We start from the raw sequence: 26015 nt of genomic DNA on the forward strand, positions 1-26015 counted from the left end.
TTCAGTTTTGATTAGATCGTATTTCTGCAATTTTGCACTTATTCGCGGGGCGCGAAGTTGTACTCGGAAGCCGCGAACTCACGCGAACAGTGCGAGCAGTGCGAGCAAAATCCGCTGCTCGCGGATTTGCGGATTTTGCGGGAGATTCGCGAATCTCGCGGATTGCGAATTTCCCGAAAATCCGCAAAATCCGCGAGCGAAACGGATTTTCCGCCCATGCTTAATGCCCCTATACGGCTATAAATCCATTTATTCCCTATATTGGCATAACCGATCAAATGCAATATTCAGAAACTCGTCTCTGGCCTCACACGAACAGAGCCACATTTCAGAATCGCTTCCTCTGCCACTTCCTTTGCAGCTAATTAGTGCAATGACATAGCAGAAGTTACTATCTAAGATTCCTAGATTAACACTCCGAGTTCTTCAACAAGATAAAAACTCAGCAACCTGGGAAAGCCCCGCTTGCTATGTTTTGATTAGTAATAGAACTCTAATGAGCACTGATAGACGATCACTTTCTAGTGACATCTTTATTGATGTCTTATGTCCAAAAACTTACGTCAAACAAGGCACCTTTCAGCTATGAATATTACCAACGTTGCCTTAAGCAAACGCTGCTGTTTTCGCTGAAGTTGCTGCTGTTATTCTGATGATACCATAGCTGCTATCGCTACTGCTATCGCTGCTAACGAGCGAACGATGGTGTGGTGAACTTAGGAGCTGAACAGCCGTCCCCCTGCAAGAGCCCAGCAGATTCAAGCCGCCCGCGGATGCTGCCCCTCCTCCTCCTCCTCGACGCGCTGAGAGAGACGCTGTCTTTTCTCCTGCAGAGAAATCCAGCCCCGGCGTTTCCAGCCTACCCTTGCGGGTGACTGGGATATCGAGTCCCTGAAGGAGATACCAGACCTCCATCATTCTATTCCAGAGGTATGGTGTTGACTAAACCCTTAAGAGAGAATTCTTGAAGCAAACCTTGGCAAAACCAACTTAACTTGAAGCTACTCACTTACTCCCCTCCCAAGTATTAGGCTTAGGTCAGGTACACTGGGGTAGGCGTAGTTAGAAGCACCAGTTGAGTATTTTAGCCTAATGTATATATGAATGTATATATGTTTTATTCATTTTAAACCATTGTTTGGCTAAGAAACCATATCAATGCCTTTACTGTATTATTTCGCAATACTCATCTTACTGTACGTACTTTTTATAATAACAAGTCTTGCAATTGTGGCAATTAATTTCTCTTGTATGAGAAGAAAGACTGTTCAATAAATGTTACCCTTTATTGAAAACGCCCGTCTCTCTATTCTCTACATATTGTGAAAGTAAACTGCACAACCACTGACTGAGTAAAATAACTGTCTATTGTTCACACGACTCTAGAGATTGACTCTTATCTGAGGAGCAAAGTTGTCATGTTGCACGGTTGTTGGAAAACTGAATCCCTTCTTGTCTGTACCAGGGAAGCTGATCACTTCCTATTCAGTCAAGAAAGTTTCCAGTGACCTCTGAGCTAGTTGGTAACAAACACAATTAAGTTTAGCATAGTCAGTGGAGGCCTGGAAGATCCGCACTTCTAAGTCGATACTACTGTTTATGTTATTCCAATGCGCAGGGCCTATTGGGAAAATAGGAACTACACTGCATGGCACCCAAACGTTTGGTAAGGCGATAAACTAACGCAAGACGTTAGAGTAACTCAGTCGTGCATATTTCACACATACCCCTTTCTCCCGTAAATACTCCAATAGACGTCTGGAGTGGGTGAAAGGTTAAAATCCGCCCGACCTTAGTAGGAAGAGATTCCTATGTAAAGCTCTGGTTTATTCAACGTTGAAGGATACATTGTTCCAAAATATTGTGCACCTAATCTTTGTCTCCTTGGAGACCTACTCTGCAAAAACCTTCCTGACAATAAAATGTCAGACAGTGAAGAAGAAAGGGAAGCAGCTAGACTGGCAACCCTACTAATAGAGGAAGACACGAGTCTCCTACAGACTAAACCGGATGCAATAATCATCCCCGTACATTTAAGAAAGTCTATAACTTTAAAACTTATAGAAAACGGACTGACACCACAAGGTGGTACAGTGATTTTCGTGATAGAGGCACACGAATATCGGCAGACAGAGGTATTCTATTCATGAATAAACTTTCCAGCGGCAAACGCTAGAACAAAAGAGTTTCACTATTACAAAATAGAGAAACCACCGGATGAGTACGCTCCTTTCGAGGAGACTGAAATCCCATTAAAATACCAAGAACATTTACTTTGGTTTAAAGGCGCCCTAAAACATAATGATCATATTACCAGGCTCGGTCCACTAGGTAGACCAGGAGCAACGTGGCCGGTTCTAGCCAGCTACACACCACATCCGGACATTGCAAAAATGTCAAAAGAAGAGCTGTTAGTACAGCTAAAAACATTAATAAAAATACATAGGCAATTAGTCCAATATGTAATGCGGACTGCAACAGTCCAACCAGCTGTTAATGTACCACAGCTGACCCCTCATCAGGGGAACACTAATAAAATTACACCACAGAACATACAGTCATGTCTTGGTAAAACACCTGTAAAACGGGAACAAATTCCTTTCTGAATAGCGCAAAAAAATCACTCAAATAGAGGCAGTATTTCCGGATACTACCCCTATCGAGAAACACAGAATCTTGACCATCTGCCTTCCTATGGGAATCGCACCACACATGGAGGACTGTGACACTTGGGGTACAGTCTTTGCTTCCATCTACACAAAAACACATGGTGTTCCGTCTATGGCGGTAATACCAGATGCACTAAGACAGATTCAAAATGAGTACGGTCCAGAACCTGCTTTAACTCTTGGCATGAAATTACTGAAAGACTTCAAGCAGGTCTCGGCTATATTATTAGCCAACATAAAAGGAGAAGCAGCATCTGGGGCGATCCACCAGAAGTTGAAGGAAACAGATATAACAGATCAGCCAATGGAGCTTGCCAGAATCATAGAAAAATGCTATGAAGAATTAGGTAGAGACAGCTTGGGTGGGAAACCAGTAAAGCCCCAACTGCTTGAAAATCCTGAAAAATGATTTATTAAAAATAATTCAAACACTCCTAAAAAGAGCTGGGATGGAAATAAACAATCCACTCCCAAGGAAAAAGTTTTCCAGTCCAGAGGAAGGTCTCCTCGACGGAGGGAAAGAACTCCGACTCGAGAACACCAGTCTCCCCAGAGGGAGCCCTCTGAGAAAAGATATAACCTTAGAAATAGGGATAATTTGAAAAAACCTGATAGATATCAAAGTATTGATACACGTCCCTCTCGATCTTTTTCGCAGAAATCGGAAAGAAGAGAACGGTCAGGCCCAGGAGAGCACACCAAGTCCAAAGACAAGGAACCTGCTCAGAGTAAAAAATCTCAATTTCCAAAAAAGAAGGTAGCCAGTATTAGAGTAATCAACCATGCCGAGAATACTGAGGACACAGTTGAAAAACGGGGAGTGGGCACAGACAATGGTAGACAGTGCAGCAGAAATCAGTATAGCCCGCAAGATCTTGATGAGTCATCTGGAGACAGTGGACATGAATGAATACATTCAGGTTGAAACTGCCGACACCAGACTTAGCGAGCCCATAAGATATACGAAATAACATTGCGTATAGAGGGTGATAAGACTAGAAAAATAAAGGGTCTATTTTGGGATAAACTCTCAAAGGGCTATGATATTCTGTTAGCTGAAAAAGATTGGCCCCCAGAGTTTGTCAGGGAGTGCCCTCGTGGCGAAGAAATTATTATGCCTGCCTTCTCGAATCACATTCCGATTCACAAAAAATATACTTATGCAAGGAAATGGGCAGTAGCCCAGGCACCGGCATTATATAAAAATCATGTAGGATGGAATGAGGACTCGCCTCCTCACAAAATCCAGTTAAAAAGTGAACCAACTGCCCAAAGGCAGTATCCCATTAAGCAAGAAGCTAAAAAACAAGTCAGGGAGATCTTAGATCAACTTGAATATCAGGGGGTGATTGAAACATGCACCTCTCAAATGAACAATCCTTTGTTTCCTGTCTCCAAACCAGACAATTCATATCGTCTAGTTTTGGACTACAGACACCTTAATGCATGTTGCAAAACATTTGCAGTACAAAACTCGCATAGTGCTGCACTAATGAACAACATAGTTAGGAAAAAATATAAAACGACATTAGACATATCTAATGGTTTCTTTTGTCAAAACATTGCACCAGAAAGCAGGTATTTGACCGCTTTCTCCGTAATGGGGTCTCAGAAAAATTTCTGTAGGCTCCCACAGGGGTTCAAGAACAGCCCAGGACTATTCTCAGCTAGAGTAACAGAGTTACTACAAATATATGATGATGAGGCATTATCTTACGTAGATGATATCTATCTCACAGACGACAACTTGGATACTCACTTGAAAAGAGTGAACACCATTATACTTGGGTTCGCAGCAGAGGGTTACAAATTCAACTTTAAAAAGTTTTGAATTGCCCATCTGACAGTATTATTTTTAGGATACGAATTATCACGTGAAGGAAAAAGCCTAGCGGACAACTTCTTAGAGAAGTGCGCTGTACTCCAAGCTCCAAAAACGCTGAAGAATTTACAATCCATACTAGGTTTTCTGAATTTCGGAAGAACTTACATTCTAAATTACGCAGAGAGGGTTAAACCTCTCTACGAACTAATAAAACCTGATTTTAAACAAATCAATTGGACTCAAAAACACACAGAAATTTGAAATTTTGAGATCACTGCAAACAGCCATGTTAGCAAAAACAAAATTAGAAGCGGTAACTAAAGCAAGCATTCCTAATGCTAAAGCTTTGCATCCAAGATGGATCTAGTGGGTTAATTCTCTTGCTGCAACAGAGGTAGCTTACGAATCTTATCCTAATTTAAAGACACAGGAATTTTTACAATATGAATATGAATGTCCTCTGCCAATTGAAATCCTGCCTCTCGAAGAATACGGAAGTATTATATATACTGACGGATCAGCACAACCCGCAGTTGGGGGTAAACAAGCCTATAGTGCTGCGTGCGCGATTGTTAAAGGTCGTTGGCACAAAGGAAAATTTAGACCAATGTTCACTAAAACACAATCTCTAGGAGATTGCTCAGCTCAACGAGCTGAATTGGTAGCATTTAAGATGGCGCTAGAAAATACCGATCACGAATTCCACACACTAATAGTGTACGATTCTTATTATTGCGTACAATCTTATAATTAATACTTGCAGAATTGGGTGGAAAATGGTTTCAAAGATTCAAAGGTGGCACAATAAAGCATAAAATGCTTTGGGAACAGGTAGTTCTTTTACAGGAAGAACTACAAAAGACTCACGTGATACACACTCTGAGTCATCAACGTGATGGCGTTCACGTTGCAGGGAATTCATTGGCTGATGAAGCCGCGAAGGCAGCTGTGCAAACGGCTTCCGTAGCTGCGATAACTCAGTCAAAAACAAAAATAGACAGCGACATTCTACAAGCTGTCAGTGCGTCAGTAAAAGATGATAAGAAAACACTCCCAAAAGGCTTTCCAGAAAAGTACTTCTATTCAACAGATACGAATAATGTTCCTTTTGCTCGAATCCCTGGAGTGGGGGATAGGGTAATTCCAAACATGGAACACAGGTTAGGACTAATCAAAGCGGCACATGAAGGGCTTGCTTCTGCACACGCTGGCGTTTCCGCAACAGTATCACTATTAAAACAGAGATATTGGTGGCCTCGCATGAGAATACAAACTAAAAAGTATGTATTAGAATGCGAAATATGCCAAAGGATAAAAGTATCAACAGTAAAATGACCAGCGCAGACACCCCTTCTCATCTCGGATAAACCATTTGCATGTGTTTACCTGGACCACTGTGGTCCCCTACAAAGGGACGGCAACTATAAATATATCATGGTAGCAGTGGATTCCTGTACGAGGTTCATATGGATGTGGCCCCAGCGCTCGGCTGACGCCAGAACGGTTATAAAAGATCTGCGAGTCTTTATCGGCACATACGCAATTGCCATGTTCCATTCTGACCAGGGTCCTGCTTTCAGCTCTCGAGCTTATAAGGAGGCCATGGCCAGCATGGGAGTTGGGTTGCAGTATTCTTGTCCGTCACACCCCGAAGGGAATAGTGTGGTAGAAAGAAAAAACCGGGACATAAAGCGATCTATAACAGCGAAGGTATTAGGTTCAGGTGCTGGGTGGGTCAAACATCTAATAAGTGTCCAAATCAGTCTCACTAATTTGCCAAGAAATTCTCTAAAAGGTTTCAGCCCATACGAACTATTGTTCGGAACTAGAATGAGAGTTCAGGACTTAGATAGTCAAGTATCAGTGGTACAAGATAAGAAAACAGACTTTGACATCAAAGATCGTTTGGCTTTCTTACAGGACTTGAATGAAACAAGAAAATCCTTAAGCAACATAAAGTTAAAGCAACAGCCAGCTACCAGTGACGAGGCACCACAAGCAACAGCCCCAGCAAGGCCTGTCTGGATTCCAAAGATTGGGGATCTAGTCAGAGAAAAAAATAGCGGTGAAGAAGGAATTTGGGCCTTCTTACAGAAAAGCAGTACCTGTCTTGGCAGTCACCGGAACAAGATCAGTATCACTACCGCCCCTTGCTGGTAAAAAGGAGAACAGAGTTGTATCAATCGACCTGGTAAAACCACAAGCATGTGGCCTATAATCAACAGTAGGCCCAGTGGACTCCCAAGAAACAACAGAATACCCAAACTTGCAACAATCCAAGAGGTTCAAACTGAAAGACTTATCACATTCGATCAGTCTGCAGTGCACAGAGAAGGACTATGCAATAATGCCATGGAACTCGTGCCTCTTGAGACACAGATTGAAACAGTTCATCAAGAAACACCAGTCTACAATAATGTGGCATCAGAAAGTGCTACCGAAAGACAGATTGAAAGAACAATCCCAACAATTGACAGAACTGCCTCGTTATTTCATCGACTTCGACAACTTTTCCGAGGATCAAAGCAACCCCGAAGTGATGCTAGAAACAAAAAAGACTTTTAAAGAAAAAGCAACAGAACTCTTTCAACAAGTCAAAGAAGTATATCTGGATGCACCATTGATTGACCATTGGATTATTTTGGGGGTATTTATACTCCTACTATGCCTAATTTTAGTTTTAATTTTAGGAAAGTTTATTACAATTGAATGGACACAGCAAGTCAGAAAATCAACTTAGTCCTCAAACCACACAGATCAACCCACGTGAAGAAAAGAGAACTGTCAACAGTAAATGTCACAGCCATTCCAATACCCGGTGGGGTAGTATGGGAGAAAACTGACTATGAGATCTATGGTCCGGTCGAGATCCTGAAGTATCCTCATCAACTGAAGGTTTCCTTAAGTGACTTTGTAAAACCTAGTACATTCTCTGATGATTGGGACTTTGACAGTATTAATAATATGATGTCTGATTTAGTAATGACAGCTAGATTCACAGAACATGATTATTTACAAGGTTCGTCTAGTTATGAACAGATGTTCTGTTTTACACATTATGGCGATCATTATTTGCATAAATCTGCACAACCTAGAAATGTTTTTAAGTATAATCAATGGGAACATTGTGCTACACCACCTAAAAGCAGTTCTAAAACATTCTTTGAGAAATTCAAGTACTTCTCAGGGTTTAACACCAGTGATGCAGAAACGTTTTATTACAAACTGTTAGATAAAGCAGGATTGAAAACAATGCTGACAAACACTAAATTGATATATTCAGAAGCATTTTATGAAAAAATGATGACATTTGGTTTTGATTATTGGAAAAATAACATTGAACAAAAACCATCTGGGGTACGAAAGATTGGCAGGTACAAGGCCTAGAAGCATTATTCAGAACCTGCATGATACCAGAACAAATGATGTTTTTAAATGACACAATTCATCAAACATCCTGTCTTGGCCTAGCTAAGATCAAAGACCTAAACAAACCGTCTATTCCGAAGCCAATACCTGAAAATGCACCAACAGATATTGAGATAGACGTAACTAAAATTTTACATTTTAACAGAACACATCCTGATTGGAAAAAGTGGTTAATCTGGCCTACTGACACAAACAACTGTCAAGATAGATTCCTGAACAAAACACAGGGGTTAAAAATGACCAGAAAAGACCCTAGATACTCCCAGAGACAACGTCCAGGGATAGTAACAACATACAGTGTAGGGAAACTCTGCCTTGAATGGCTAGGATCATCCACACTGGCTGAAATTAAGCAACACTTATCTTTACTTAAAGATGGTGCTGATTTGCGTGATTTTACTATGGGACCACGCAAACAGCGTCAAAAGCGTTTCATAGCGGCCAGCATCTATGCTGCATACAATGAGGCTTGGAAAGTCACACAAATTGAAACAGCTGAAAAAATACGAGAAATTGATCGTATTAATTTGGAAAAATCACTTTCTGTATTGGACAATGGGTTAATGACTCTGTCCTCCAGAATATATTCGTTGGACAATATTGTATCCTCTGCCTTTGATATAATAGACAGAGACTTGCTAATGTTACAGCATGGCCAGTCGCAATTACGTTCTATTGTACAATTAGGCTGGACGCTGCAAAATCTTCGTTCAGGCTATGTGCCTTGGCGTTTAATCAACACAACGTCATTGTTTTCCATTTTTAACCTTACTGATAAACAAATCAGCTTGGCACAGAAAGGAGCAGACTATACAATCCCGAGCATCGAAAAACTTGAGAGATTACCATTGACAATGTCAGAAAGTCCTGTCATTGAATGGATAATACACGGAATTATCACAATTCCGATAACAACTTTCCGATTTAAAAAGTGCCTTGAATACATTCCTACTGGCCAGTATGAACGATTGGGTAAAGGATATGTTAAGTCAGCATGGAAATTACCATACACACATTCATGCTATAGTGACAGCGACAAAAATGTATTTCTTAGTGGTGAAAACTGTAAACGTTCACTAAGCGGTATACTTTTGTGCGAGGGTATTAATTTACAAGGAGCCTGTGAAGGTAATTCTAACAACCTTTCATGCCACCAGCTTGTCACACCTGCAACGGAGATAGAGCCTTTCTTTATGCAACTCGCAAATGGAAGTTACATTCTAAGAACGGATCACAGATGTTGTGGCCTTTTGCCAGGGAACGCATATCTCGTAAGCGTAACTTCCATGGTCAAATGCTGTATGCAAGCATTGTTCCCGAGCGGGCCTGGAGACATAGAGACTCCCATCTGGCCTCGTCTGCATTTCTCTTCTATACGAATTGATACTTTAAGCAAAATGAAGTCTGTGCTTTTGCAGACAACAGTGCCCATCACGTCATCAAAAGAGACGTATGATCTCCTAGTTGCAAGGACAGCTACGGAGGTTCATGACCTTTTATCAACAAATTGCCCCGTGTATTTCGTAGAAATGTTGAGCCAACTCCTTCACATGTCTAGTGCCACAGGCATCCCAGGCATATTTAAGATGATTTTTACGGGACTGCTAACACCATTCAAAGCAATTCTGGGAATCGTTCCAAATTTTGTCCACTCTGTTTTTTTCGGCATACCCCTATTTTTGGGACTTGTAGCAGGCATTTTATTTTTGACCCTCCTGCTCCGATATGGCAAGCCACAGCACAGACATGACTCCTATGGGAATGAAAGAAACAATCCTAGCAGTGCGCTACCGGGACAGAATAACTAGAGTCCTTGGATTGGCCAGGCTGAGAGATCTAAACATGACCTGGTTCCTTTCATTCAGACCGATATGGCAAAACTGCATCTTACCTGTACTTCGATGTATGCTATGCGGAGATGAGTGCGTGTTGGACACCTGTCTTTCACTTCCATCAGCAGTACGGTATTGCGATTGCTACTAAAACCTCTATGCAATGCACCCTACTGCCTCTGAGTATTGACCACTGTGAGGCCGGTGTTTTTACAATAAGCATAGGACCTCAAACCTCCCTTTCTGGCATCTTAGTATACAGACCTCCGGGCAGGATGTATGATTTTACTGCTAATCTGTTGGAGGCCGCCGCTCACCTTGCAATTAGGAAAAAGAGTGTACTTGTGCTGGGCGATATGAATGCCCACTTTGATGACCCTTTGGATAGGGAGGCCAGTGACATTAGGTCCCAACTCCACTCTATACAGTTTGATCTTATAAATCAGGACCCCACTCACAGACTTGGGCACCTCCTGGATCCTATCTTTGGAGATCACTGTAGAGTACAATCTTCCTTCCCGATTCCGGTCCCTTGGTCCGATCATTTCGTCATTCCATTTCGTATTCAGTCATCCGAGGTTGACGCAAAGAAAGACTCTGAGCTGCGTTACCCGCGGCGGAAATGGAAATCCTTCTCTCAGACCACCTTTAATGAACTTCTTACAATAGGAGGCCCGATCGGAGGCACGGACTGTGAAACTGCGTATAGTCACCTACAAATACGCATTTTAGGAGCCCTCGATAGAACTGCTCCCATTCGTCTTGGGAGTAACTCCAAAATTACGAGGAAAACTACTTCATGGTATACGCCTGAACTTCAAACGCTCAAATCTGCCTGTAAAAAGCTGGAACGCGAATGGCGCGTTAATTTCTGTCCAAGGATCAAGGAACAATATAAAAAAACTCAAAGGGAGTATTATAAAAAAATTCGTAACTCCAAAGCAGCCCATTACAAAAATCGGATTGAGGAAGCAGAGAACTCTTCTAAGGAACTTTTCAAAATCTTTAAGGAGATCTCTGTACTCTCGAATGATAATAGCTCCTCCGGCGACTCAGTGGAAATCTGCAACAAGATTGCGAGATATTTTTCTGGAAAGATCTCGGATATCTATGCGAATTTCTCTGGAAACCTGGCCGTCAGCCATGATCTCAGGGCAGACATAGAGGTTAGTCCCACGGAGTCAGGCTTATACTGCTTCATGGTTCCGCCTCCTGAGGTACTGGTAGATGTATGTAAAAGTGTCAAATCAGGCTCCCCCCGAGATCCGGCCCCTCCTAAAGTTCTGAATGCTAGTTTAGAAATATTGGAGCCATATTTTCGACACATTATCCAACTATCATTTTCCTCGGCCTCTCTTCCGGGTGACTGGAAGCAGGCGATAGTGCTGCCAATAAAAAAGAAACCCAATGTTAGCCAGGACCTTTTAGAGAACCTAAGGCCGATTTCCCTCCTACCTTTTCTTGTTAAAGTGACCGAAAAAATAGTCAATACTCAGCTTATGGATTACTTAGAAGCTAATAAGGCACTGCATAGCTCCCAATCCGGCTTTCGGAAGAACTATTCAACCGAGACTGCCCTTTTGCGAGCGACCGAAACTCTGCGGATCGGAGCGGATGAAGGTCACACAATGGCTCTCATTATGCTGGACCTCAGCGCTGCGTTCGACACTGTGGCCCATTCCATCTTGCTACAGTGTCTGAGTAGTGCTGGGGTCACCAAGGCGGCATTGGGCTGGCTTAAGGCCTTCCTATCTGAACGCAGCTTTCAGGTGCAGAGAGGCATGTGTCTTTCTGACAGCATAGCCTTAGAACAGGGGGTGCCTCAGGGCTCTGCCCTGAGCCCCACCCTGTTCAACCTGTACATGGCTCCCCTGGCAGACGTGGTTCAATCATACGGCATAGAACTAGTATCCTATGCCGATGATACTCAGCTGCTCATCTCCCTATCACAGACACCCACATTAGCAGCGGCCAATTTTAAAGCATGTATGCAGGAGCTTTCAGGCTGGATGAACCAACACTGCCTGAAGCTCAACGGTTCGAAAACTGAGGTAATAGTGATAGGGGGAAAGGATACCAGTTGGACTCAGGACTGGTGGCCTTCGTGCCTTGGCCCTACTCCCATCCCTGGCAAGGAAGCAAAAAATCTGGGGGTTTGGGTGGATCCCAAACTCTCTTTTGAGAACCATGTCAACAAAGTAGCAGGGAAATGCTTTGGGATAATGAAGACCTTAAATCGCACGCTGGACCTTCTGCCCTTGGAGGCCAGACGTACTATGACCCAAGCGCTAGTCACCTCCCGCATAGATTATGCGAACGTACTGCTACTAGGAACAACTGAGAAAAACATAAGGCGACTCCAGGTGTTGCAGAACACGGCAGCACGATTAGTTCTCAGACTTCCTAAAAGAACGGCATCTAAACCCACTCTACTGGCCCTTCACTGGCTTCCTATTAGGAAAAGAATCCTATTCAAAGCTCTGCTTATTTGCTATAGGATAATCTCTCAGAAAGCCCCTGACTATCTGAAGGACCTAGCCATCCCTTATATGCCCAATAGAGCACTCCGCTCCTTGGGCGTGGGTCTTTTGAAAGTACCTCGTATAAAGAGGGCCAGAATGGGTGGACGCTCCTTCCGAGTGTTAGCAGCCAATCAATGGAATGCCCTTCCCATAGAAATCAGACTGGCCAGGACCGAAACTATTTTCAGGAAGCTGTTAAAAACACATTTATTCACTTTGTAGATCTGTCTCTGCCGCTCTCTGTCTCCATCTCCTCAGCGCGGGGACACGCCGGGACGGCGTCACCAAGCGCTTTATAAGCCCCTTTATTATTATTATTATTACCAATGGATATCGATACTTTGCTAAGTCCGATAACGGCTCACGCATTGTGTTGTCCCCAACGGCTACCAATCCTGATGACGGCATTCGTTGAGACTCCTGTGCTACGACTAGGTGGTAACAGTGGAGCGAGTGACAAAAGCAACATCACCCAGGTACGACCTTCTGTGAGCATTGCTGATCCAGCCTTTGATGACAGCAATCATTCTCACACCTGCCAAGTTACAGCACTATCGAATTTGGTCGAACTGTCACCTGATTTTGTAGACCAATTCTTTGAGAGCCTGTCTGATATGATGTTCTCACCCAAACAGAAACAATAACTTTAGAGAAGCATTCCGACACACAGCGTTCCCATGAACTCTGAATTCGGCCTTCAGTTTTGAACAACAAAAACTGCTAAAAAAGCGTTGGAACTCTATTTTCCCCTTTCAAGCAATAATTCTTTTGAATTGAACACTTTTTAATATTCACCCTTTTTCTGGCACGAAAAATTCTTTGATTAAAGTAGAACTATTCATAGAGAACAGAAGCTTCTACTTCTATTTTTAAATACATCTAGAGACATAATAATTTTACACCAGCCTCTAGCACATTTTACTGCAATGCATTTATATGTGATGAAATTATCTCGCCCTTCCTTTCTGTATTCGGAGATATTTCATATGTAATTCTTTTTGCAAAATCGTTCATTGATTTCATATGCTATAATTTTTGAATGATTTCTATGCTTCAAAAACATACAGTACCTACATTTTCACGTATTAGAAATACGCCTATTTCAAATGCATATATGTATTTTGGGGTGGGCAATGTTACACATGCATCTTATTGCTTTAGTTTTAGTAATTTGATGGACATGAATTCGTGGAGTGGGTGTAGCGTTCTAATCTAGGACCCTGATCGATACTGTGACCTTATGCCCCTATACGGCTATAAATCCATTTATTCCCTATATTGGCATAACCGATCAAATGCAATATTCAGAAACTCGTCTCTGGCCTCACACGAACAGAGCCACATTTCAGAATCGCTTCCTCTGCCACTTCCTTTGCAGCTAATTAGTGCAATGACATAGCAGAAGTTACTATCTAAGATTCCTAGATTAACACTCCGAGTTCTTCAACAAGATAAAAACTCAGCAACCTGGGAAAGCCCCGCTTACTATGTTTTGATTAGTAATAGAACTCTAATGAGCACTGATAGACGATCACTTCCTAGTGACATCTTTATTGACGTCTTATGTCCAAAAACTTACGTCAAACAAGGCACCTTTCAGGTATAAATATTACCAACTTTGCCTTAAGCAAACGCTGCTGTTTTCGCTGAAGTTGCTGCTGTTATGCTGATGATACCATAGCTGCTATCGCTACTGCTATTGCTGCTAACGAGCGAACGATGGTGTGGTGAACTTAGGAGCTGAACAGCCGTCCCCCGGCAAGAGCCCAGCAGATGCAAGCTGCCCGCGGACGCTGCCCCTCCTCCTCCTCCTCGACGCGCTGAGAGAGACGCTGTCTTTTCTCCTGCAGAGAAATCCAGCCCGGCGTTTCCAGCCTACCCTTGTGGGTGACTGGGATATCGAGTCCCTGAAGGAGATACCAGACCTCCATCATTCCATTCTAGAGGTATGGTGTTGACTAAACACTTAAGAGAGAATTCTTGAAGCAAACCTTGGCAAAACCAACTTAACTTAAAGCTACTTACTTACTCCCCTCCCAAGTATTAGGCCTAGGTCAGGTACACTGAGGTAGGCGTAGTTAGAAGCACCAGTTGAGTATTTTAGCCTAATGTATATATGAATGTATATATGTTTTATTCATTTTAAACCATTGTATGGCTAAGAAACCATATCAATGCTTTAACAGTATTATTTCGCAATACTCATCTTACTGTACGTACTTTTTATAATAACAAGTCTTGCAATTGTGGCAATTCATTTCTCTTGTACGAGAAGAAAGACTGTTCAATAAATGTTACCCTTTATTGAAAACGCCTGTTTCTCTATTCTCTACATATTGTGAAAGTAAACTGCACAACCACTGACTGAATAAAATAACTGTCTATTGTTCACACGACTCTAGAGATTGACTCTTATCTGAGGAGCAAAGTTGTCATGTTGCACGGTTGTTGGAAAACTGAATCCCTTCTTGTCTGTACCAGGGAAGCTGATCACTTCCTATTCAGTCAAGAAAGTTTCCAGTGACCTCTGAGCTAGTTGGTAACAAACCCAATTAAGTTTAGCATAGTCAGTGGCGGCCTGGAAGATCCGCACTTCTACGTCGATACTACTGTTTATGTTATTCCAATGCGCAGGGCCTATTGGGAAAATAGGAACTACACTACATCCTAATATTAGTATTATCTTGGCGCTTGAATCATCCTTTATTACAAATAATTGTAATTTGTACCTACTTCTTCACCATTCTGATTTGTAGAATAAATATTCTCAAATCCTCTTTTTCCTTTTTTTCCCCTTAAATATGAGCCGCCATATATTTATCATATGGGACTTGAAACATGCTTTATCCAACATATGGCATGACGATTTCACTACATCACGAGATGGCGCCCCCATTTGAATCACTATCTCACTACATTAAGAGATGATGCCCACACTTATATCTAGCTAACATGGTATTTTATCTTACTTGCAAACCCAAGCGTTTACACATTATGAGATGGCGTCAAAAGTCAAGCTTTAAGAAATTGGGCTGATAGCATTAATAAACGTGAGTGTTCACATACATTAAAACATGGCGCCCGTTAACCTTTTTATCTCTCTTGTAAACCCAAGTGTTTACACATTATGAGATTGCGCCCAAAGTCGAGCTTTAGGAAATTGGGCTGATAGTATTAATATACGCGAGTGCTGACAGACATTAAAAGATGGCGCCCGTAAACTCTGTTTCCTAACTTAATTTGATCCCAAACCATCATGGCGCTCAAATAAGAGCCGCCTCATACCTATATAGTAAAAGTGTACACTTGTCAACAAATACGGCGTGTTCGAAAAATGATCACATTACCCAAAGTGTTATGACAAATGATAATAGACAAGATAAACTTTTCCCTCTTTTCTTGCAAAACATTGATGGTAAAGGTGCTCGAGCGATACTATAACTCATGTGATGATTTATAGTGTCACATTAACGTTTTATTCTGTATTTAGCACGGCTTTTCGTAAAACGGATAGGTTCGTAATTGGTATACTTGGGACGCTCAAGATGGCGCCCGCTTATACTGGAATCACGCGTTTTCCAACATTGATAGCCCAAATCATTTTCAGGTGCCAGTAATTTACTAATCTAAACCACTATATAAAGGCGCGCTTTTCTCTGTGATTTAGACATCACAAGAGAAGACGCCACGCGATGGAGCCGGCCTGATCTACATTCACAAGTAAGTTAAATGCTGTTAGTATAGCTTTCTTTAAAATCAGACAGATGCCCCACTGCTGTTATTTTCTAGCCATTAATTGGATCTCTGCCTCTGGACGTCTTGTTTAAAAAAATAACTGAGCTTTAACAGCACGCTCTTAAAGGGCTGAAGCTGATATGCTTATGGGGGAAGTAATGTTACAACATGGCGGCTCCTGTTCCCCACATATTGATTGTACCAGCAGTTCATCTAGAACATAGATTTTTCCTAACCCATGGGGCAGGTTACTAAAATGGGAGATAACTTCAGCTTCATAAAGATACACCATAACTTTGGTAATAGAGTAAACCATCAGACGCAGGTCATTGAGCATTTTATATATATTCGCCAGAATGCCAATGCACTTATGAAATAAGGCGGGATCAGGACATGGTGTCCGCTCTTTCTTCATAAAGATACTTTTAGGTGCCCAGTAACACGTGGGTGAGCATGATTTTCATGCTATAAGAAAGTCCAGGCACCTTATCTACTATAGCTACAGCTATAGATACAGGCTCTAAGCAATTCTTTTTTCGTCTTTTCAGATTCTTGTCATGCTGGGCTATCTGACCCTTATCATCTAAAACCTAATGGAATTTGGAATGTCTTTTCACACAATAAACGGTAGGCATTCAAATTTAAGGCAATACCTATGAAATCAATAATCACATAATATGTGAAATATTAATATGGCTTCAAATCCCTTATATTAGAACAGATCTAATTATACACTGCAGTCTTTTCCGGATGGAATTACAGTTACTTAACCAATATTAAGAAGAGTTCACCCCAATTGGTAAGCTGACCTAATAGGTTCTATACTCATAAACTGTCCCCATGTATATTCCTGATCCAACCCTTTTACACCCCTAGTGTTCCTAACTGTTCAGCATGTATTACATATAATACCTACCCACCCTAAGTCCTAAGAATTATGAGGTTGATAGGCCCACCACCTTCTCGACTATCCAGGTTATTTAATCAAGCAAGTAGCAGAGTTTGAATGTACAATAATGCTTTTTATGTGTGTTCTTTGTAAATTTGTAAATATATATAAACACTGTGTAAATAGATGATATGTAAGAAATTGGAACTCAACAGGGTTTAGCACCCAAAAATTTTTTACATTTTTTTTTAGAAACCACCACAAGATTGAGGTTGTAGTTCCTTGTAACTTGTTGTTAGAAATTGAGATGTGGAAATTAATGTTTTGTATTGCACTTTTTGTACCTATTTTAATTGTGTGTATATGTGTATATATATTGTTTGTAGCCCTGAAGAAGTCCGTGGAGGACGAAATGCGTTGGCTACAGGATTGAAGAAATAAATAAAGATTAAACTTAAAAAAAAACATCTGAAGACTCTGCTACTGAACTCTTTTAGTATTTTTGACTTATGTTCAATTATTATTATCGTACAGATCTCTAAAACCTTGACGTGTGCGCTGGATCAACTGTTGAAAAAATCTGTCTTGTTTGCGTCTTGTTCTGGTCCTCGGGTGAATTAGACTCTCTTGCTGTTATTGATCCACCGCGCGTTGTTGCTGTGTTTCGTTTGGCCTGCGTCCCTTTACTGCTGTGACTTTTTGTTGGGTCACTGTGATGGAGTTGCCCTCTGTTTCCTCGGTTCTGGCATCTAGGGTTTTGCTCCCCTCTCGCTTTTGGCTGTCCGTTGGGCAGTCTTTGGTGTGTTTGAACCGGCTTGCTGCTTTCTGTTCTGAAACTATTTGTTGTTGCTTTTGGCCACATGCGGTCTGGTTCCGTGCCTTCTCTGTCCTCCCCTGATGGTCGGTTCGGGTGGATTTTCTGGTGACCCTAGGGGTCCCGGGGGTCCGGGTTCTCGGCCCTGCTGGTGTCTCTCCGTCCCGGGCTGGTTCTTCCTGCTTGTGATTGCCTCTCTTGGGTGGTCCTTCCATTCGTCTGGTCTTTTGGGTTTGGCTGCCTCGTTGGCATCCCCTTCTGGTCCATTGGTTTCATGTGAGTTTCCATGAAGCCACTTGGCTTTGGTATGTGCTCACTTCGCTAGTCATGTGGCGAGGAAGACGTACGAGGAGGTAATGCCCGGGTTACTTACCGGTAATCTTCATTACTCTGAGTATAGTCTTCCTTGCCACATAAGTTCCCGTCCCTTCCTCCCTGTCTTGGTTTATCGGCTTCATGTTTATGCTTGGTAGTATCAGGCTGGAGGGTTGGGCCGGCCCGCCTCTTATAGAGGTCAAGGGTGTAATGGGCTGCCATATTGGAAAGGGATGGGAGGCATGGGAGGCTAATCTTTTTTGCTTTGGAGGGTTCTGGTGTGGAGCTAAAGCTCACTTCCTTAGTCATGTGGTGAGGAAGACTATACTCGGAGTAAAGATGATTACCGGTAAGTAACTTGGGCATTACCACTCTCTCTGAGATGCATTTAATTTGTTTTATAGAACACCTCATACTAGTGTAGGGTGTTAGAGCACTTTACATTTCACACACATTAAACAGACAATCAATCATAGGTATGTAAATCAGTGTATAAGAAATGTTACATAAGATAGAGGACAGCTAAGTGCTGGAGTGACAAGTCATCTATACTGGCAGGCAGTGTAGTTTTCAAGTGCTTGGTCTAGAAAAGCACAAACTCGGAATTTAAAATGAAACACCATGGTTGGGGGTTTTCATTGATAAGATTTCCTTTGAACCCAAATTAACTCTTTTTGCAACATTAGGATAATACATGGCTGAGGAAAAAAAATCATAACACTCTAATCTATACCTTGCAGTATGCATTAAGTTCTTTGATGACAGTTAATAGTTTACTGACCTATAGCGGGATTTTAACTTATAAACATTAAGTGACAAAATGACCTCTCAGACAAAAGTAGTGATCTGCTAACCTATTTTCATTCTATGCACATTGTGATCTTTATGGTGCACGTACTTTGCAGCAGGCATAGCAACCCTCTGCGCTACTTTAAATCTTCCACTAGAGAAAATTCTGAGTGTTATTTTGGTATATTTATTATTGCATGAAAATTGCTGGAGGCAAGGAAAGGGCAGCAGATGCTTTCAAAACAATAATGTACCTGCAAACACGACGTCCCTACCTGAACTCAGCACCCGATACAGTGGCACTGGTCACAGCGACCCAGAGCGGGCCCTGACCCCCCCAGCCGAGCACTATTAACCAAAGCAATGCAGTGTCTACCAGAGACATTTAAGGATTTTGGGGGCCCTGGGCCAAACCAATTTTGGGTGCCCCTCCCCAGAACAGGTTTGAATTTATGATTTAATTTCAGCCCTTTAATGCCCTCTTAGGCCACAGTATGCAGGCACAATTCTAAATGTGTTTACATCTAATGTTCAGGGATATTGTGTTACTGTACCACATCAGCAGTTCACTAATATTACTGCAAATAATATACGTGACACACTCCCATTTCTCATATTTTTGGTCCTATTGCGATCTAAAAGAAACCTTTTTATGGATGTTGCCTGAAAAATAAACAATTTCCTTGAGAATGTCTATAAATATAATCTTATACATCACCCAGTTTAAAAATAAATTAGGGAATAATGGTGTTCAAAACAATCTGTTTAGTAAATATTCAAGGTATTCACAGAAAGACTATTAGGAGGCTCCCCTGAAAGGCTGGGGCCCTGGGCAGGATCCCACTTTGGCCATGCCTTAAAACGTCTCTTAAGTATACCAGCAGGACGTGTACTTTCAGGTGATTCTGAAAGCACACGGCGTGCTTGTAGACTTGCCGCATTTTATTTGTAAATAAGGCACACCTGTGGGGCAGATTGTGTGCCTTTGTGCAAGTATTCATGTTAACTGCAATGCATGACGGGCGCTACGATTAACATGATTACTTACAAAAAGGTACACAATCTGCCCCACTTCAGCGCCCTTTTCAACAAAAGAAATGCAGCAGGATCCAGTTGCTGACAAACTTCCATTGGTCTCTACCTCTGCCTACTGCAGAAGGAAGTGACCATTTTAAAAGCAGAGATTCGAACGGTCCTCAGCTGTGTGTGCACGCTTCCCATATTACACTGCACTCTCTTGGAGACATAGTTGTGCGCGCATGCGCACCTACAGGGAACAGTGGTCATGTCCACATGAGCTGTGACTTCCTCAACCCAGCAAAGTTCAGCTCAGGCAGCCAGGAGCCTGCACCTTTAGCGCATGTCTGACTCCTGACTGCCTGACCTGAAAATAAACAATGTCTTTGAGGCTGACCATTGTTCAGCCTGACTTGCACTGTTGGTGAGGGGAAAATGGTGGGCCCAAATGGACCGGCCGCAGCTGTGTAGGACTGCTGTAGGACTCCTGTAGCTCTCGGGGGACATACCGCTTCTCCTTGGTGCACCTATCCATTTACAACTTGTGCTGCAGAACCTCTGCCCCCACCCCGCAGGCACCACACATGAAATATCAGTGGCTTTCCACTGCAAACGTGAAGTGGTCCCTCTCTTATACTTTTTAATGCGTTCTTGCACATATATATATATATATGAATTCGCAACTTGCCTCGTCGCAGGGGGAGCGCATTGGAGCTGGTGCCAGCAACGGGACCAAGGCAGGATCCCGTATTTCTATCACCACAAAGTTCAAAATGATGGCACTCCACTCGGGAAACTTTTCAACAGCATTTATTTTTTGGCTGCGATGACCTACGCATTTCGAACGTTACGTTCTTGATCACGGTAACATTTTCAACAATAAGTCCCTTTTCACTTTTGCTTTAAATACACATTTCTCACCCAATGCATTGTGAGCATTGTAGTCAAATTAACATCATTTAACTAGATCAGAATTTCCTACTGAGTTTGTGAAAGTATGTGGAAATAATTGTGATTTTCATAAATCATATGCGTTTTTGTCATTGTTTATCGGACTGAGTGCCCTTACTCCGCCATGCATATGGTGTTGATGTTACTATATGGTGTATCAATGAGACTTGAGTCCAGCCATGTGTGGTTTAGCGGTGAAGAATTCATCCTATGTGCTAGTTTAAATCTACAGTGTATTTTGGTGAATTAATTCACTTTTAGTAATACAACTACTGTGATTCGGCAGGTAAGGAATGTTATTCTGTGTTTCTAGGGCTGAGTGCCCTGGCCACCGCTACTATTTACCACTAATAACTGGACAAGGTTGCTATGTGTTGTTTTGCTCCTAATCGTGAGTAAGCAATTTCTAAACATCAAGTATTAAGCATCAGTTCCATTATAAATGTACATGAAGTTCTGCATCTGCATTAAGTCCCATCGGTTGTGTGGTCTTGAACTTCATAATTAATTTTGATTCTAGTCTCCTTAGTTGCATTTTTCTGTCACCTCCACGTTCATTCGGAGGTATTGCAGCTAGACCAGAATATGTCATATTTGTCCATGTGTAACCAGGATGATTGATCATGTGCTTGGCCATTGCATAGGCAGGGTCCTTTTTCTGTATTGCCCTCGTATGTTCCAAGATACGTTTTTTCAAGGGGCATGTCGTGCTCCCGATGTATCTTTTTCCGCATTGGCATTGAAGTAGATATACCACGAAAGAAGTTTCACATGTGATTTGTTGTTTTATTTCAAATTTTCTACCAGATGGTTCCAGCAGACTTTTGAGATTTTTTCCAATCTTGCACGCCTTACATATAAATAAAATAAATACTGTTGAAAAGTTTCCCGAGTGGAGTGCCATCATTTTGAACTTTGTGGTGATATATATATATATATATATATACAATCTTGGTGAAATATACGGAAAGTGATCGTGCCGCACTCCAGGTTCAGATTTATGAAATAAATGTAGAAATTGTAGAATGCACCAAGTTGAAAGACGAAATGCTGGTGAGACTACACAAGGAAGAGAAAATTATCAAAAAGAGGAAGACGTTCAAGTTCCAATGTGATAAAACAGACTATCAGGAAGGGCGAATATTTACATTCGCCAGGAAATATGACGCCATCAAAGCAGCTACCTCTCATGTTCCTTCTGTTAGTCACGCCACACCTTAGTCTGCTGCTGCCCCACTCCAGAGTTCGTCGGCTTCTGATCTAAGTTCCTTGCTTGATAGTGGTTCTGATACTGAGGCAACCAGGAGTAACTCTCGTTTGCCGTTTACCCGGTTCTCGTTGGCGCAGGAGGTGGATTGCCTGCGCCAAGACAGGCGCGAAACACTGCGCCCCAGAAGACCGATTCAACAAAATGCAAAAGCAACAACATCAAGCAGCGCGAGCGGAGAAAAGCCTGCGCAAGGTGTAAAATCCGAAAAGAAAAACTTTCCCAGGAGATGGAACAACAAGCAGTAGATTCATCGTTGCTTTCTATCAATGAGCCCTCAATAATCAATCTTACCAAGGTCGCCGTCACCAAATCTGACCTAGAAACCTTATCGCTGGTCTTATCATATAGTCCAGCCAGCAACTTTGACTATGCAACGACTAGAATTGACCTTTTCAAGTACACACGCAAACTCAAGTTGCAGAAACATTTCCTTTGCAGTAAATTCCAGCCTATCCCTGCTAGACCACCAGGAACTATTACTGCACCTGGTCTCGTTGTCCATGATTTTCAACTGATGCAAGACTTAGAGGCATTGCGAGGTGAGCAGTCAATCTCGCAGGGCACAGAGGAACCCCCACTTCTGAACACTGCTGGTTTAACCAACTTTAAACCTCGGTCCACCTTCACGCCACTGTTGTTACATGACAACATTGACATTTTTCATGATTTGACCCCTAAAGAAATTAAAACTCTATATGTCAAGACATTGAAAACCACTCGTCAATATCACATACAAAATACCAAGTATGTTCTAGTGAGGAAAATTCACGGGGGCAGAAACATCATAGTCCGACAGTCAGATAAAGGAGGCAATGTGGTTCTGTGGCCTCGGACATTATACATGGAGGAAGCTCTTCTCCAATTGAATGATCCAATGTGCTACAAACGTTGCGATGCCGTTATGATGAGGAAGGCGCAGGCAGAATTTTACTCTCTCCTGATGGGATGGCGATGTTCGGGACTTTTAAGCTTGGATGAATTCAAGTTTTTAAAAAACGATCACCCAGCCACGCCTGTTCTCTACCTTATCCCCAAGATACATAAGGACGCCGAGAGACCACCAGGCAGACCTATTATTTCTGCACGCGGTGGTCTGTTGGAGAACACCACTGTGTATATTGATTCATTTTTGCAGGAATTTGTCTGTAGTTTGCCATCTTTTATACAAGACTTTGGGGATTTCCTGAGGAAGATCAGCAATATATCTTGGGATTCTGACTATTGACTTATAACCCTGGATGTGTCATCTCTTTACACTAGTATCCACCATCATGACGGTGTAAGGGTGGTCCAATATTACTTAGGTGACAGACCGATACAGATGTCAGAACATAATAAAATGCTATTAGCCATGATGACCTATTGCTTGAACAACAACTACTTCATGTTCATCAAACAACACTATCAGCAGATTAGGGGTGTCTCCATGGGGGCCTGTTTCTCTCCCAGTTATGCCTGTCTTCATATGAGCTACTGGGAGGCCTGGTCCTCCATGGTGTTCATCACGATATCTGCGTTGAACATATTGTGCCTTGGTATAGATATATCGATGATATATTCTTAATATGGCATGGTTCTCACTCACAAGCTGTTGCATTTGTGGAACTTTTCAATTCTAATGCCTTTAACTTGTCATTTATGTCTAGCATCAGTCAGTCAAAAGCTTACTTTCTGGATGTAGAGATTGGGATAATTAATGGCAAGCTGGAAACCAAGCTCTACAGGAAGCCTACGGCGGGTAACACTGTGCTGCACGCCATGAGTCACCACCTGGCCCATCTGATACGCAGCATTCCCTATGGGGAAATGCTCCGTATCAGACGTATGTGCAGCACAGATCACCAATGCCACTTGGCACAAGAGGCTAGCAAGATAAGATTTTTGGCCAGAGGTTACAAGGAGGCTGATATAGTTAACGCCATCAGAAAAGCGAATGTGTTTTCTAGAAAGGGGGCCCTTGTACACAAGAAATGTCAGAAGGCAAGTGTGGTAGAATCCAAACAGCCCACCAGATTAATCTGGACTTATAACAAACAGCACGGGGCACTGCGTAAGATTGTCAACAAACATTGGAGCCTTGTGCGCAATGATCCAGTAATCGGTAAGTTGATGACAACCAAACCAGCAATAACTTTCAGGAAAGCACGCTCTATGAGTGATGCGCTTGTAAAATCGAGTCCTGAAGTTTTGACTCCCAAAATCTGGTTGCATGCCAGCAAAGGCTTCAGAAATTGTGCCAGTTGCAAATCATGCAAACACGGGGTCAATAAGACTGTTTGCCACACCCTTTTCAGACATCCCTCGAACCATTGCCAAACAACTCACCTGCAAGACTGAGTACGCAGTATATGTGCTGGAGTGTCCGTGTGGCCTGCAATATGTTGGGAGCACCAAGTTGCAGGTCCACAAGCGGATACTCCAGCACATCAGGGCCATCAATACCAACGATGCAGCGTACCCGGTAGCACGGCACTTTAACACCTTTGCTGCGGCGGCTATTCCGCCGGAGCGCTAAGGGGGCGGGTCGGCCGCGCCCATGCTGGTGACGGAACCGCTCCGTCACCAGCCTCGGTTGAGCTATGCTCATGACGGAGCGGTTCGTCATGGCCCCGCCCGCTCAATAGAACGCCCAGTGCAGGCGCGGAATCCGCACAGTGCAGGCGCGGAATCCGCGCGGCGCAGGCGCGGCGAGCGGGCCATGACGGAACCGCTCCGTCATCAGCACAGCGCTACCGCGGCTGATGACGGAGCGGTTCCGTCATCAGCATCGAAGGAGTTAAAGAACATCACGATAACAAAAGCGATTTATTACAATATTTTGTGATAGATGCCGTTGGTCCTCTGAGAAGAGGGGGTAACAGGGAGGCGATCTTGGGGGCCTTAGAAACCAAATACATTTTGGAACTAGACAGTAAGACCCCCTCTGGCCTCAATGCAACTGAAGATTTCCACACTTGCCTTTAACTGAGTGCACATAGTTGCATCCCATCTGTCAGCTTGGCCACAGATCTGCTGTAAGTTTCTGTAGGGTCACTGAGCCAGATGTCCTAACATATCATATGAAACATATTTCTACTGCTGGGACTCTAAACACCTTCACTCTGGCTCTGTTGCTGAGACCACTTGTACATATTTTAATCACCCATACATTTAGTTTCACCACTCACGTATTTTCACAAGTTGCACATTTTTTGGGCAGATATTGTTTGAACCTGGTACATTGCCGCACTAATTTGATCTCAGGCAACAAAAATCGTATTGGTCTGGGGTAGAGGATACTGGTTACAAATGCATTTACTAAATTGTAGCATTCATGTTTTCCTGCACTTCACATCTTTTTAGACCATGTATATGAGGGGGATTTTGTTATCTTAATTAGCCCTGATTTTGCGCATTTGCGCAGCAATTTTTGCACTATCAATTTAAATGCTGCTACATAAGTCTTTGCTGCTATCATGAATTGAATCATGTAATTTATCGTTTTTAACATTGTACAGTCAGCGGATTTTAGATTTAAGTCACTGTCTTTTACAATAGTTATATTCCCCAAATCATAATGTCTCATGTGCATAGTCTGTTTTCATTGTTGATTGTGCCTTTCGCTATGTCAACCAATTATATACATTTTACCATTTGCACTTGCACTTTAAAAGTAGATTCCTCCCCCCATGGCGTCATGTGATCAAGGCCTCTGGGCAGGCCGAAACGTCATGCTGGCAGGGCGCTCTTCTTTTGGAATAAAGATCTAATTGCTCACCTGCACAATTTGGGTCAACTCCTCATTTCTGGTCACCATTTTTGAGTATAAACTTACATGCCATTCAGAAGGTGGAGCCTAACTTAGGAGTAACAAAGTTACAACTAGTAACTTTTTACACGTTGATGGAGATCTCTCTAAAGCATAGAGAAAAGATAACAAAATGATTAAACTAATCAATAAGTTAGTAAAAATATTTGA

This window comes from Lissotriton vulgaris, chromosome 3_1, assembly GCF_964263255.1.
Source record: "Lissotriton vulgaris chromosome 3_1, aLisVul1.2, whole genome shotgun sequence".
Taxonomy (NCBI): domain Eukaryota; kingdom Metazoa; phylum Chordata; class Amphibia; order Caudata; family Salamandridae; genus Lissotriton; species Lissotriton vulgaris.